Source organism: Equus przewalskii, chromosome 2 (genome assembly GCF_037783145.1).
Source record: "Equus przewalskii isolate Varuska chromosome 2, EquPr2, whole genome shotgun sequence".
Classification (NCBI taxonomy): Eukaryota; Metazoa; Chordata; class Mammalia; order Perissodactyla; family Equidae; genus Equus; species Equus przewalskii.
The window spans coordinates 116200021-116216108 of NC_091832.1; positions in this window are offsets into that span (position 1 = coordinate 116200021).

Here is a 16088-nt window from a genome sequence, read left to right on the forward strand (position 1 = left end):
ATTTTTACATTCTTGATCTTTGAAACACAAAAGTTTTAAATTTTGATGAGGCCCAGTTTACCTATTTTTCCTTCTGTTGCTTATGCCATTGATGCTGTATCTAAGAAATCATTGCTCAAACCAAGGTCATGAAGATTTACCCCTATGTTTTTTCTAAGGACTTTGTAGATTTAGGTCTCTGATTATTTTGGGTTAATTTTTGTAGTATGGTATGAAGTAGGGTCCAACTTCATTTCTCTGTATGTGGCTATCCAGTTGTCCAGTCATACTGTATCTTTATATTACTTTTTCTAAAAATTGTAACTTTTTCCCTACATCTAAGTTTTTCTGCCATATTTCCCCATTTATGCCAGTGGTACTATCATTCTTCCACAAGCACTTATTACATTGCATTGAACAAAGACCAGAAGATGATGATGAGGTGAGACATATGGATAATGTGCCTCCTGGAATGAAGTGTATGAAGGTTATGTGCCTTCCATGCCTCCTGGAAACTTGGAGTTACTCATCTTCTTTCCTTGAATATTTTAGCCCTGGGCTCCCCACTCTCTATCACTACTCCTTTCAAATTGTTTTATGATTTCAGTGTCCATGCAGATGATTGTTCCCATACCCTGGTGTCTCAGTTTTTTATTTAACGTAATGATCTGGTTGCATGGCTTACCTCAGCCATTTGCCTCCAATGTCATATTCTAGATCAGTAGTCCTCAGTGAGAATCAGAATTAGCTCTCCATTAGAATTAGCTGGGGAACTTTTAAGTGATACCAATGACTGTCCTCCTCCGGCCTAATTATATCAAAATCTCCTAGGATATGACCTGAGCATCATTATTTCTAATGTGCCACCAGGATTGAGAAACACTGCCCCAGACATTATCATCACCAATAACTTTAATACTTTCCTTATATCAAGTATCCCACTTGCTAGTTGCCACCTCCTAATTTTCCACCTCACTGCTTTGAATGGACTAACTCCAACAAATCTTCTACTGGGATCTACAGCCCATTCATCTTAGCATCTTTTCGTTGTCCCTCACACCCCCAGTATCTATACTTCTCTATGTGGTCATCTGTTATATTGAGGCCCCTGGTGAATCATGCCTCCAGTATTCACGCCTTTGTGTAGTCCCCTCCTCTTGAACTAGTATTAGCCATGTGACTTGCTTTAACCACTAACATGTGGTGGAAATGACACTGCTGCTTGAGAAGAAGCCCTGATACCTTGCTGGAGAGACTGTGTAAAAAGACCACACAGAGAGATTAAGTGGAGAGGGAGAGGCACTGAGGAAGCACATTGTAGAACCCAGGAGCTCAGATGACAGTGAGAATCAAGGCTCCAGACAGTCCAGATGATTCCCATGTGCACCCAAAGTTGAGAACCACTCATTTATAGGCTGACGACTCCCAAACTCGTATCTCTATTGCTCAACAGAACTTTCTGTGAAGCTCTAGAAGGTCCTCTATGGTCTACCTTCCATCCTGTCATTTCTGTAACAACATCTCTACTTCACTCCCCTTGTTTACTCCTGCTACATTGACCTCCTTTCTTTTCCTCAAACACGTGGGATGTTCACCCACTTCAGGGCCTTAGCCCTGTTCCCGCTTTCTGCAATGGTCTTCCTCCAGATATTCACATTATCCACATGTCTCAGCCCATCCTCATCTTCTGGTCTTTGCCCAATGCAATGTAATAAGTGCCATAATTGAATTAATTTTGCTAGTCTTGCTGCAATGTCAGCTAACATAGATTTATTAGAATATGTGAAGATAAGCAAATGATAAAAAATGTTACAGTGCCCCTCTTGGTAAGGATGAAGAGAAAAGGAAACTGTTTTGTATTGACAGTGGGTATATAAATCAGTACAACAGCTTTGGAGAGTAATTTGGCATTATCCAGCAAAGATATGTATAGAAAGATGATGTATATATCCTATGAAGTAGGAATATAGCTCTGGTGGTTTTAAAATATGTCCAAAAATTGTTTATACTCCTCCCTTTAACAGGTGAGGTTTAATTCTCTTCCCATTGAGTAGGGGCTAGACGAGTGACTCACTTCTAATGAATAGATATTATGGAAATGACAAGGTGTGGCTTTCAAGACTAGGTCATAATAGACATTAGGCTTCTTCCTTACCCTCTTTCTTAGATTACTTGCTCTGTAGGGAAGCCAGCTGCCATGTCATAAGGAGACTCAAGGAGCCCTTTGGAGATACCCAAGTGGCAAGGAACAGAGATCTCCTGATGAGAGTCAGAAAAAAATTGAAACCTCTTGCCAAGAGCCATGTAAGTGAGCCATCTTGGAGGAAGATTCTCCAGCTCCAATTAAGCCATCATATGACAAAGCCTCAGCTGACATCTTGGTTACAACTTCATGAGAAACCTTGAGCAAGAGCCACCCAGCTAAGCCATTCCCAAATTCCTGTTCCACAGAGATCGCGAAGTAATAAAATTGTGTTGTTTTAAGTGCTAGGTTTTGGGATAAATCTGTTGCACAACAAAAGATAACTGATATAATAGCCTAGAGAAATTCTTGAACTTGTCTAAAAGTAGATTACAGAAGAATGCTTATAGCAGCATTGCTTGAAATGGAAAGAAAAGAAAAAACAGAGATGACCCAACAAAAAATGGATCAATACCTGTGACATAGTCATCCAGCGGTATATGTATAGTAGTAAAAATGTTTAAACAGAGCAACAACTTGAACAGATCCCTCAAATACAATGATGAGAAAAAAGTAATACATTTATATGAACAGTACATTTATATAAAGTTAAAAAACATGTAAAACTAAATAAGAGATTGCTTATGAATATATATGTATATGGTAAAATTAAAGAAATGCATCATATTCAGGATGTAGTGTATTAGTTATCTATTTCTTAATAATTAATTATCCCCCAAAGTGGCTTAAAACAATAAATAATTATTATCTCAAAGTGTTTGTGGGTTAGGATTTTGGGAGCAGATTAGCTGGATACTTCTGGCTCTAGATCTCTTATGAATTTTCACTTAAAATATTGGCTGGGACTCTCATCATCTGAAGGCTTAAGTGGGGCAGGAGGATCCACTTCATCCACATGATTGGCGAGTTGGTGCTGGTTATTGACAGGAAGCTTCCGTGCCTCCCTATGTGGGTTTCTTCTTTGGCTGTTTGAATGTCTTCATGACATAATGACTTACTTTCCCCTGAGAGAGCAATCCAAGAGGGAGAAAAATGCACCCATCTCTCCCAATGCCTCCAAATTCTCATTATATAACAGCATCAGCCTGAAGTCAAGGATCTCATCATCTAACTCAGATCCAGGTGTGAATGAGGCTCTTCAGGTGTGGTTCCCTAATTAGGAACCTCAAGTTCCTCTCTTCAAGTGCAGGTACTCTCTATAAAAAGACATGGGAGCTAGAGAGATTATAGCCAAGATGGCGCCGTGAGTAGTCCTCTTTGTCTCTCCCCCTTCGAGCCTACAATTATTTGAACACTCATCGCTTAACAAAGGATATCCAGACAGCATCTCAGGATGTCTGAGAGACCCATGCGACTATACATTGGAAGGCGAACGGACTTCCCTCCGGGAGGATGTGGAGATAGGTGAAAACTCTCCGACCCCAACTGAACAGCCTAGTACCTGCAAGCAGCTTTCTTCCAACAGATGCCCCCAGAAGATCAACACACACCTAGGGCAGGAGCAAGCACACACCAGAGGAGCGATGGTGGAAACAGGTGACCAGAACCCTACCTAAACCCCCCGCAATTACTCCTAAACGCAGAGGGAAACTCTAGAGTTACACACCTGAGCCCACGGGGAGAGTCTCGCCCCGCCATTGCTGGGGAGATCGCACCTAGTGTTCACGGCGCCTGGAGGGTCCCAGAGAGAATCACTGAGGGTACGGCGGCCCCCCGGCTGCCACTGCCTGCATGGTGGGGAAAGGGACTGCCAGAGATCTCAGAGAGGACAGGGGCTGGGTGAAGCTCCAGAGGCCGGCTCCGCGTCCCGGAGGGGAAGCTCCAGAGTTCCGCCCAGGCAGCAGACAAAACTCTCTGTCTGCCATTAGTGGAGGGGCCACACCCAGCATCCACAACTCTGGGAAAGTCCCGGAGAGAATCCCAGAGGGCGAGGTGACCCCCAGCTGCCTTGCCTGCCCCGTGGGTCTAGGGATTGCTGGAGATCTCGGAGAGGACTGGGGCTGGGTGAAGCTCCAGAGGCCGGCTCCGTGCTCCGGAGGGGAAGCTCCAGAGTTCCGCCCGGGCAGCAGACAAAACTCTCTGTCTGCCATTAGCGGAGGGGCCACGCCCAGCATTCACAACTCCAGGAAAGTCCTGGAGAGAATCCCAGAGGGCGAGGCGACCCCCAGCTGCCATTGCCTGCCCCGTGGGGCTAGGGATTGCCGGAGATCTCGGAGAGGACTGGGGCTGGGGAGAGCTCCAGAGGTCGGGTCTGTGGCCCGGAGGGGAAGCTCCAGAGTTCTGCCCGGGCAGCAGATAAAACTCTCTGTCTGCTATTAGTGGAGGGGCCATTCCCAGCATCCACAACACTGGGAGGGTCCCGGAGAGGAGAATATCAGGCAGGGCAGCAGCTGACCAGCTACCACTGAAATCAGGATCTCCGGCTATCCCCCAGACAGGGCAAAGGGCTCCCCGAGTTCCTGGGGAACAGTACTGGGGCTGGGTGGAGTTCCAGCGACCCAGCTCCGTAGCCTAGGGGGAAACCCTACAGGCTCACAGCAGCCTCAGGGAAAGCCTCTGCACAGCACTAGTAGAGAGCACCCATCCAGCAGCCACAAGGCTGGAAGACCCCGGGACAAAAGTAGCATAGCTAGGTGAGCTAACCACAGACTGTAGAAGATGCCAATAGCTCAGCTGTGACCCATAGTGGACAAGTGAGATTTTGTGGGTGCCGACAGTGATGGAGCAGCAAATATAAGTGATCCTACCCCTGGCCGCTGGAAAAGCCCATAACACCATTGCAGACCCCAAGGAGGGAGCACGTCTAGGTGGGCTGCAACAGTAGGCACCAGCAGTCTGAAGCCCCCCCGTGACAGCACCCACGGCAGAAGAGGGAATCCAAAGGACCACTGTGACTACGAGGAGGGGCCCAGGCCCAGTTAGCAACTGCAGATAGGGTTCCTGGTTGGTGCAGTATAAACAGCTGCTCCCCCACCACACCAGCAGAAACAAGTGAAAGGAGCAACTAAACTCTATCTCTATGCGGAGGCACCAATCTACAACATCAAGCAATATGAAAAAATACATTAAATCTCCAGAACAGAAGGAAAATAACAAATACAAAGAAAACAATCCCAAAGAAAATGAAATATATAACCTAAATGACGATGACTTCAAAACAGCCATCATTAAAATACTCAGTGAGTTAAGAGAGAATTCAGATAGACAACTCAACGAGTTCAGGAGCTATGTCACAAAAGAGTTTGATACGATAAAGAAGAACCAAACAGAAATACTGGAAATGAAGAACACAATAGAGGAGATTAAGAAAAATCTAGATGCACTGAACAGTAGGGCCGATAATATGGAGGAAAGAATTAGCAATTTGGAAGATGGGAATATGGAAATGCTGCAGGCAGAGGAGGAGAGAGAAGTAAGACTAAAAAGAAATGAAGAAACTCTCCGAGAATTATCAGACACAATTAGGAGATGCAACGTAAGGATTATAGGTATACCAGAGGGAGAAGAGAAGGAGAAAGGGGCAGAAAGCCTATTCAAAGAAATAATGGCTGAGAACTTCCCAAATCTGGTGAGAGAGATGGATCTTCAGGTGACAGAAGCCAATAGATCTCCAAACTTTATCAATGCAAGAAGACCAACCCCATGGCATATAATAGTGAAACTAGCAAAAGTCAACGACAAGGAGAAAATACTAAGGACAGCCAGGCAAAAGAAACTAACCTACAAAGGAACCCCCATCAGGCTATCAGCAGATTTCTCAGCAGAAACTTTACAGGCTAGAAGAGAGTGGAATGATGTATTCAAAAATCTGAAGGACAAAAACCTACAGCCGAGAATTCTCTACCCAGCGAAAATATCCTTCAAATACGATGGAGAAATAAAAACTTTCCCAGATAAACAAAAATTAAGGGAGTTCATTGCCACAAAACCTCCTCTTCAGGAAATCCTCAGGAAAACCCTCATTCCTGAAAAATCCAAAAAAGGAAAGGGGCTACAAAACCAAGAGCAGAGGAGATAAGTAGAAGGACAACAACAGAGAGTAGCAGCTCTTCATCAGAACAGATTAAACCATGGGACAAGAAACAAAGGAAACTGAAGAAAACCGGAAAACAAGACACAAAATGGTAGTGGTAGGCCCCCACATCTCAATAATCACTCTAAATGTAAATGGATTGAACTCCCCAATCAAAAGACACAGAGTGGCAGGATGGATCAAAGAACAAGACCCAACAATATGCTGCCTCCAGGAAACACACCTCAGCCCCAAAGACAAACACAGACTCAGAGTGAAGGGATGGAGAACAATACTCCAAGCTAATAATGAACAAAAGAAAGCAGGTGTCGCTATACTAATATCAGACAAGGTAGACTTCAAAGCAAAACAGATAAAGAAAGACAAAGAGGGACAGTATATAATGATAAAAGGGACTCTCCACCAAGAAGACATAACACTTATAAATATGTACGCACCCAACACAGGAGCACCAAAATTTGTAAAGCAACTCTTAATAGAACTAAAAGAAGACATCAAGAACAATACAATAATAGTAGGGGACCTCAACACACCATTAACACCAATGGACAGGACATCCAGACAGAAAATCAACAAGGAAATAATAGAATTAAATGAAAAATTAGACCAGATAGACTTAATAGATATATATAGAACATTTCATCCAAAAACAGCAGGTTACACATTCTTCTCAAGTGCACATGGAACATTCTCAAGGAATGACCATATTTTGGGAAACAAAGCAAACATCAATAAATACATGAGAGTTGAAATAATATCAAGCATCTTTTCTGATCATAATGCTATGAAACTAGAAATCAACTACAAGAAAAAAGCAGAGAAAGGTGCAAAAATGTGGAGACTAAACAACACGCTTCTGAACAAACAATGGATCATTGAAGAAATCAAATATTATCTGGAGACAAATGAAAATGAGAACATGACATACCAAATCATTTGTGATGCAGCAAAAGCAGTCCTAAGAGGGAAATTCATCGCAATACAGGCTCACCTCACTAAACAAGAAAAAGCTCACATAAGCAACCTCAAACGACACCTAACAGAACTAGAAAAGGAAGAACAAACAAAGCCCAGAGTCAGTAGAAGGAGGGAAATAATAAAAATAAGAGCAGAAATAAACGATATTGAAACAAAAAAGACAATAGAAAGGATCAATGAAACAAAGAGTTGGTTCTTCGAAAAAATTAACAAAATCGACAAACCTTTAGCCAGACTCACCAAGAAAAGAAGAGAGAAATCGCAAATAAATAAAATTAGGAATGAGAGAGGAGAAATCACAACAGATACCAATGAAATACAAGGGATCATAAGAGAATACTATGAAAAACTATATGCCAACAAATTGAACAACCTGGAAGAAATGGACAACTTCCTAGACTCCTACAACCTCCCCAAACTGAATCAGGAAGAAATGGAGAATCTTAATAGGCCAATCACAAGTAAGGAAATAGAAACGGTAATCAAAAACCTCCCCAAAAATAAGAGTCCAGGACCAGACGGCTTCTCTGGAGAATTCTACCAAACATTCAAAGAAGACTTAATACCTATTCTTCTCAAACTATTCCAGAAAATTGAGAAAGATGGAGTACTCCCTAACACATTCTATGAAGCCAACATCACTCTGCTCCCCAAACCTGACAAGGACAACACAAAGAAGGAGAACTACAGGCCGATATCGCTGATGAACATAGATGCAAAAATCCTCAACAAAATTTTGGCAAACCGAATACAGCAATACATCAAAAAGATTATACACCATGATCAAGTGGGATTTATACCAGGGACACAGGGATGGTTCAACATCCGCAAGTCAATCAACGTGATACACTACATCAACAAAATGAAAAACAAAAACCACATGATCATCTCAATAGATGCAGAGAAAGCATTCGACAAGATCCAACACCCATTTATGATAAAAACCCTCAATAAAATGGGTATAGAAGGAAAGTACCTCAACATAATAAAGGCCATATATGACAGACCCACAGCCAACATCATACTCAATGGACAAAAACTGAAAGCCATCCCTCTGAGGACAGGAACAAGACAAGGGTGCCCACTTTCACCCCTCCTATTCAACATAGTACTGGAGGTGTTGGCCAGAGCAATTCGGCAGGAAAAAGAAATAAAAGGAATCCAAATAGGCAATGAAGAAGTAAAACTCTCGCTGTTTGCAGATGACATGATCTTATATATAGAAAACCCCAAAGAATCCATAGAAAAACTATTAGAAATAATCAACAACTACAGCAATGTAGCAGGGTATAAAATCAACATACATAAATCAGTAGCATTTCTATACACTAACAATGAACTAACAGAAAAAGAACTCAAGAACTCAATCCCATTCACAATCGCAACGAAAAGAATAAAATACCTTGGGATAAACTTAACCAAGGAAGTGAAGGATCTATACAATGAAAACTACAAGACTTTCTTGAAAGAAACTGATGACGACATAAAGAGATGGAAAGACATTCCATGCACATGGATTGGAAGAATAAACATAGTTAAAATGTCCATACTACCTAAAGCAATCTACAGATTCAATGCTATCCCAATCAGAATCCCAAGAACATTCTTCACAGAAATTGAACAAACAATCCTAAAATTCATATGGGGCAACAAAAGACCGTGAATTGCTAAAGCAATCCTGAGCAAGAAAAACAAAGCCGGCGGAATCACAATCCCCGATTTCAAAACATACTACAAAGCTACAGTGATCAAAACAGCATGGTACTGGTACAAAAACAGGTCCACAGATCAATGGAACAGAATTGAAAGCCCAGAGATAAAATCACACATCTATGGACAGCTAATCTTCGACAAAGGAGCAGAGGGCCTACAATGGAGAAAAGAAAGTCTCTTCAACAAATGGTGCTGGGAAAACTGGACAGCCACATGCAAAAGATTGAAAATTGACCATTCTTTTTCACCATACACCAAAATAAACTCAAAATGGATCAAAGACCTAAAGATTAGGCCTGAAACAATAAGTCTTCCGGAAGAGAATATAGGCAGTACACTCTTTGACATCAGTTTCAAAAGAATCTTTTCGGACACTATAACTCCTCAGTTGAGGGAAACAATAGAAAGAATAAACAAATGGGACTTCATCAGACTAAAGAGCTTCTTCAAGGCAAGGGAAAACAGGATGGAAACAAAAAAACAGCACTAATTGGGAAAAAATATTTACAAGCCACTTGTCCGACAAAGGCTTAATCTCCATAATATACAAAGAACTCACACTGCTTAACAACAAAAAAACAAACAACCCGATCAAAAAATGGGCAGAGGACATGAACATACATTTCTGAAAAGAAGATATGAATATGGCCAATAGACACATGAAAAGATGTTCATCATTGCTAATCATCAGGGAAATGCAAATCAAAACTACACTAAGATATCACCTTACACCCGTTAGATCGGCAAAAACATCCAAAACCAAGAGCGACAAATGTTGGAGAGGTTGTAGAGAAAAAGGAACCCTCATACACTGTTGGTGGGAATGCAAACTGGTACAGCCACTATGGAAAACAGTATGGAGATTTCTCAAAAAGTTAAAAATAGAAATACCCTATGACCCAGCCATCCCATTACTGGGTATCTATCCTAAGAACCTGAAATCAGAAATCCCAAGAGTCCCTTGCACCCCTATGTTCATTGCAGCACTATTTACAATAGCCAAGACATGGAACCAACCTACATGCCCAGAAACTGATGATTGGATAAAGAAGATATGGTATATATACACAATGGAATACTACTCAGCCATAAAAAAAGACAAAATTGGCCCATTCGCAGCAACATGGATGGACCTTGAGGGTATTATGTTAAGCGAAATAAGCCAGTCAGAGAAAGACGAACTCTATATGACTCCACTCATAGGTGGAAGTTAACATATTGACAAGGAGATCTGATTGGTGGTTACCAGGGAAAAGGGGGGGTGGGGGGAGGGCACAAAGGGGGAAGTGGTGTACCCACAACATGACTAACAAAAATGTACAACTGAAATCTCACAAGGTTGTAATCTATCATAACATCAATAAACAACAACAACAACAACAACAACAACAAAGACATGGGAGCTAAAGAGACAAATTATCTGCTTCACATCTACCCAACATATGATAGTGGGAGAGGCACAGAATAACTACTTCAGTCATTCCTGTTTAATTAAAAATGGGGAAAAAATATCACCAAGGGGGCCGGCCCCATGGCCGAGTGGTTAAGTTCACGTGCTCCACTTTGGTGGCCCAGGGTTTTGCCAGTTCAGATCCTGGGTGTTGACATGGCACCACTCATCAAGCCATGCTGAGGCAGCATCCCACATGCCACAACTAGAAGGACCCACAACTAAAAATATACAACTATGTAGCGGGGGGCTTTGGAGAGAAAGAGGAAAAATAAAATCTTTAAAAAAAAAAAATCACCAGGACTCACTGGTCCACAGAGCTTCTGAAATTCAGTGGGGCAAATGGAAGTTCTTTGATTAGGGCTGAAGCTGATTCCTTCCTGGGGATGATTCTCCATGACTCTTGGCTCTGTCTTCTAGCCCTTTGGTTCTGTGCTCTAAGTCATTTTTTCTTTTCAATTTAAGATATCCTGTGTTTGCAGCCCTACAGTTTTCTTAGCCTGCTTCCTTCTTGGAGAGGTTTTAGATCCAAAGGCCTTTTCTGCCATTGTACTGTTTCTCTCCTTTCAGTTCAAGCTGATGTTTTTGCCAATATACATTGCTTAAAAAGTTTGTTGGTCTCTTATAAATATTATTGGGGTCCACTCCACTGAGATAAGCCTCACTTTACTTTGGGTTTCTGCTGAGACCACAGAGGGACAGCATCCTTAAGCTTCTTATGTGCTCTACTGTTTGATTAAACAGTTCCCTGAGGTATCACTTTAGATATTTCTGAGATATTAACAAAAGATTTTGTAGTCATCTCCTCAGCTCTTCTGTTCTTCTGAGTCTCTAGATTTGATCTTGCCCCAAAGCCATTTCTTAGTATTAGCATAAATCGTCATCTGGATAGGATGGGAATTTTCAATCCCAACAATTCCTGGCTTCTGTTTATTTAAGAGTCATTCCTTAAGCGTATCCATCTCCTTTTATATTTTACTACACACAATAAGAAGAAACCTGTTGGCACCTTCAGTGCTCTGAATGGAATCTTCTTGGCTAAGTTACACAGTTCAGGAAGCACATTTTTCTGCTTTCCATGTTACCACGGGCAATAGGATTGCAATGTCTGTCGCTACATAGTAAGGATCTATTTCCTCATAGATTCCAATGACATTTTCCTCACTTTCCTTTAAGCCCTCATATGAAGTCTCATATAAGGCCATTTGGCATTTACTAATAAGAATTTTCTAGGCTCTCAGACTTTCGCTGTTATTGTCTTCAAAATCCTTCCATATAGAACTTGCACGTGGTCGGTTTTACAGATAGTGCCAGTTTTCCGAAGTGCTCATGCAAAGTCACACTCCACCAGCAGTGTGTGAGAGTTCCAGTTGCTCCACATTTATTACGTGTCTTATTGTCTGTCTCTTTCATTTTGCCATTCTGCTTGGTGAGTGGTGGTATAATATGGTGGTTTCAATCTGCATTCTGCTGATTATTTATGGGCTGGAACACCATTTAAAAGTGTTTACCGGCTATTTTTGGCTTTCCTTTTGTAAAAGTGCTCATTCAAGCTTTTGCTCACTTTTCCATGGGTTGTCTGCATTTGTCTCATTGATTTGTAGGAGTTCTTACATATTCTGGATGATAAGCCTTTTTCAATTCTAGAGTATGCAAATGTCTTTTCCCATTCTGTGGCTTTTCTTTTCACTCATTTTAAGATGTCTTTTTCTTTTTTAATAAACCGAAGCTCTTAATTTAATGTATTGCAATTTGTCAATCATTTCCTCTATGGCTGGTGTTTTATGTGTCTCATTTAAAAAACCCTGCCTTAATCTGAGGTCATGAAGATATTCTTTGATATTGTCTTCTAAATGCTTTATATTGCTACCTTTATATTTAGGTTTATAAACTCTCACATTCTACTTTTTGTTTATTCTCTGAAGAAATGATTGAATTTCATATTTTTCTGTGTGAATATATAATTGTCTCAGGATAATTGATTGAAAAATCTATCTTTTCCTCACTGCTCTTCAGTGTCACTTCTTTCTGATGTTAATGCCTATGTGTGGGTTCATTTCTAGTCTCTTTATTCTGTTCCTTTGGTTTAATTTCTGTCCTTGCAGAACACCAAACTGTGTTGACCACCACACCCTTGTGATATATTTGGCTGTCTGATAGATGCAAGTCCTTCTTTTGTTCTTGTTCACAAAAAGTATCTTTTTTTATGACAAAAAGTATGCTTTATGGTTTTTTAAATACACAAAATAAAAAACTTGTATATGAATATTCATAGAAACTTCATTCATATAGCAAAAAACTGGAAACATTTCACATGTTCACCAACAAGTGAATACATAAACAAGTTGTATGAAATGGAATATTACACTGCAATAAAAGTAAACAAAATAGCATTATACACAGCACTGTGGATAAATCTCAAAACCATTATATTGAGCAAAAGAAGCCAGACACATAAGAATACATATGGTATGATTCTATTTACATAAAGTTCTAGAACAGGCAAAACTAATCTAAAATGACATAAAAGACATGAGTGGTTGCCTGGGGTGGGTTTCTGGGGTAGGATTCTTCAAATCCTTCAATAGCTGGACGGCTGGCCTGATGCTACCCTATTCCTGTAAAGAGGTAAGACTAGATCATGATTCGGATATACAGCTGCCCCCTAGGATTAGAATGTACATTTTCTTGCCCTTCAGTGTCCATGGATCAGTAGATTGACACTTTAAAAGTAATAATAATAATAGCACCAATATGAGCTAAAATTTATATTGCACTTTATATTTGACCTGGCATTGTAATGCTTCACACATATCATCCCATTTATTCACTGCGAAAGACTTTATGGATAAGTATTACCATCTTTGTTTTATAGATGAGAAAACTGAGGCACAGAAAAGTTAAGTAATTTACCCAAAGTCACACAGCTATTAAATGGCAGAGCTGGCCTTGGAGCCTGTACTCCTAACCATGATCTGAATCAAGGCTACAAACATGTTCTGTCTACATACAAAAAAAAAGATTACAACGAAAGGTTGATTTGGTAAGTTCAATGAAAAGTTGCTTCTTGTTAGCATTAGCAACATAATTGGCAAATTTTGGGAAAAATTTATTAAGTGGAGTTATCATCTTGTTATTTAAGGTTTGGGAAAAAATTCACCTCCTCCCTCCAAACAAAACAGAAATAAAACAACAAACAAACATCAAACTGAGTCTGCAAAGAGGAACGGGACTTGGGGGGGTTTGTGTTATCCAGATTATTGGATTCATACACTGTAAGCCCCTTGCTTAACCAGCCTGTGTGAATGGGCCCGGTTCCCTGGTCTGTCTGAAGGGAATTTTTCAGCCTGTCACTAAGAGCTAAATCCTTCTTTTCTGCTCTCCTGCTCCTAAAGACATTTACAATTTGTTTGTGATTTATTGAACTTTTCCTGGCTGCGGGAGAACTGCATCTTTTAAGTTCACCTCACTGCCTACTCCATTCTATTTGGGAAACTTTGCTTTCTTAGAAGATGTTTCTCTGAGCGCACATTCTCCTCTGAAGTTTGTGACACAGAAGGTTATGTTACCGATTTCTTCATGCAGGTAGCTGGTGGACATGGTGGGTGGATGTGTGTGTACAAAGATGGCCACACATCCCCTTACGCCCTTGGTCTGTTTGCTAACTTTGGTGGTGAACCTTGGTTAAACTTGTGGTGCTAGAAAACTAATTAGCCTCAAAAATTAATAGTGCCAAAAGATATTTTCTAAACAAACTGAAATATTTTTCTGTCATGTAATTAACATCTAAAAACAGCATAACAAGATTATTCCAACTACTTATTTTGTCAGAGAACCTTTCTCAACATACATAAGACACAATTTTGAGTTCGTTAGTTCATCTCTATGCTATAGATCCTCTTTCAACCCACCTCTAACAGGCAGGTAGGAGTGCCATATGCCTTTTTTTTAAATTACCACTTGTACCTACTTAAAAGCTCCTTTCTTCGGTCTTCTTCACTTTCTCTCTGTCTTGTTTTTCTCCCAGTCACCTTCTTTTTCACTTGAACTTCCTGCCATGTCTCTCTGTCACAGTCTTTGCTCATTGCCTTTTTTCTGGGAGACTGGAGACTGGTAACAGTGGTGCCGGCAGAAACACTGAGTCCTGGGTCAGGACCCCACTGAGGCTGGCGTGAGTAGGCAGGAGAGTCGAGAGGGGCTGCACAGCCTCACTGGTTTATCGTCTTTGAGTTGTACCAATGGGAGGCATCAAAGAAATAAAACATTTTCTTCAGTTTCCTCTGCCTCAACAGAGGGCATTCTAACTTTACGCGACATGGGAGAAGGCCTGTCCCTTTCGTTCTTTCCCCGTGGGCGTGTCAGTAGAACAGGAATGCAGGTACATGTGGCAGGAGGCACTGTGGTTGCAGGGCCCGCCTGAGTGACGAGCCTTGGAGTGGTTGCTGTACGCTTACAACACTGTGGTGGATGAGGGCTGATGTCCCATGACTGTGATGCTATTAGTTTCCTACGGTTATTGTAGCAAATTACCACAAACCCAGTGACCTAACACAAACATTAATTATAGTTCTGATGGTCAGAAGTCCTAAAATCAGAGGGTTGGCGAGGCTGCATTCCTTCTGGAGGCTAGAGGGGAGGATTTGTCCCTTGACTTTTTAAGCTTCTAGAGACTGCCCATATTCTCTGGCTTCCATCTTCAAAGTGATATTCACATCACTCTGACCTCCGCTGCTGTTGTCACATCTCCTCTCAGTCCGAGACCCTGCCTCCCTCTTATGCGGACCCTTGTGGTGACATGGGGCCCACCGGCATAATCGAAGAGAATCTCCCCATCTCAAGACCTTAGCTTCATCACATCCGCAAATCAGTTTTGTCAAGTAAGGCAACATTCCTCATTTGAAGGTTTTCGGGATTAGAATGTGGACATCTTTGGGGTCCATTTTTCTTCTAATCATATTCCTGTTCTACAACCCACTGCTTGCCTTTTACTACTATTGATATCAGCCTTAGGTAATTTGGAGCCAGCTGGGTTGCACCATTTTTAGTGCTATTTTTACTTTTTTGAATCCTTCTCCACATAGGGAACAAAACAACAACTGTGCTCTGATGAATCTACAGAACAGCATGGGTTCAAATCCCCAGAGCGTTCTTGACTCGTGCATTCTCTGAGCTTGCTGCAGAGAATCTACTCGGTTTTGAAATCTTCGTGTTAACGACTGGTACATTTCTAGAATATTGTCCCCACCAAAGAAATCAAGCAAAACTAATCCTTTGGATAAAGATGCCAAATCCACAAAATTCCAACTTTCTCTCTCTGCTAAGATCTGACGGTTCTGAGAGCTTGCGAGACTTGTTCATGTCCTTTCTTATGGCCAGTTTCCACAAAGTATCATCTAAGAACATTGCATCATCCCAATTATATGTGTGACCTACTGTCAGCATCAGTCAGCATAGAAAAGAGCCACTCTACTGAAATTTTAAGAGAGCAGTGCCTTGCCCCAAAGAAAAGGTCTTCATTCTCTTTGTCTCCATACTTTCTCCATACTGGCATGGAGAGTGTGCAGAGAAAGATGAACGATGAGGAAGGTGAGATGACAGACACGAGGTGGTGACTCGTAAGACCTGTAATTTCCACTCTAAGGACAATGGGAGGTACTGAAGGAATTTAGGTGGACGAGGAGAGTAGGGCAAGGAAGGAGTCAAAAGTTGTTACTGGGTATTTCAGCTTGGGG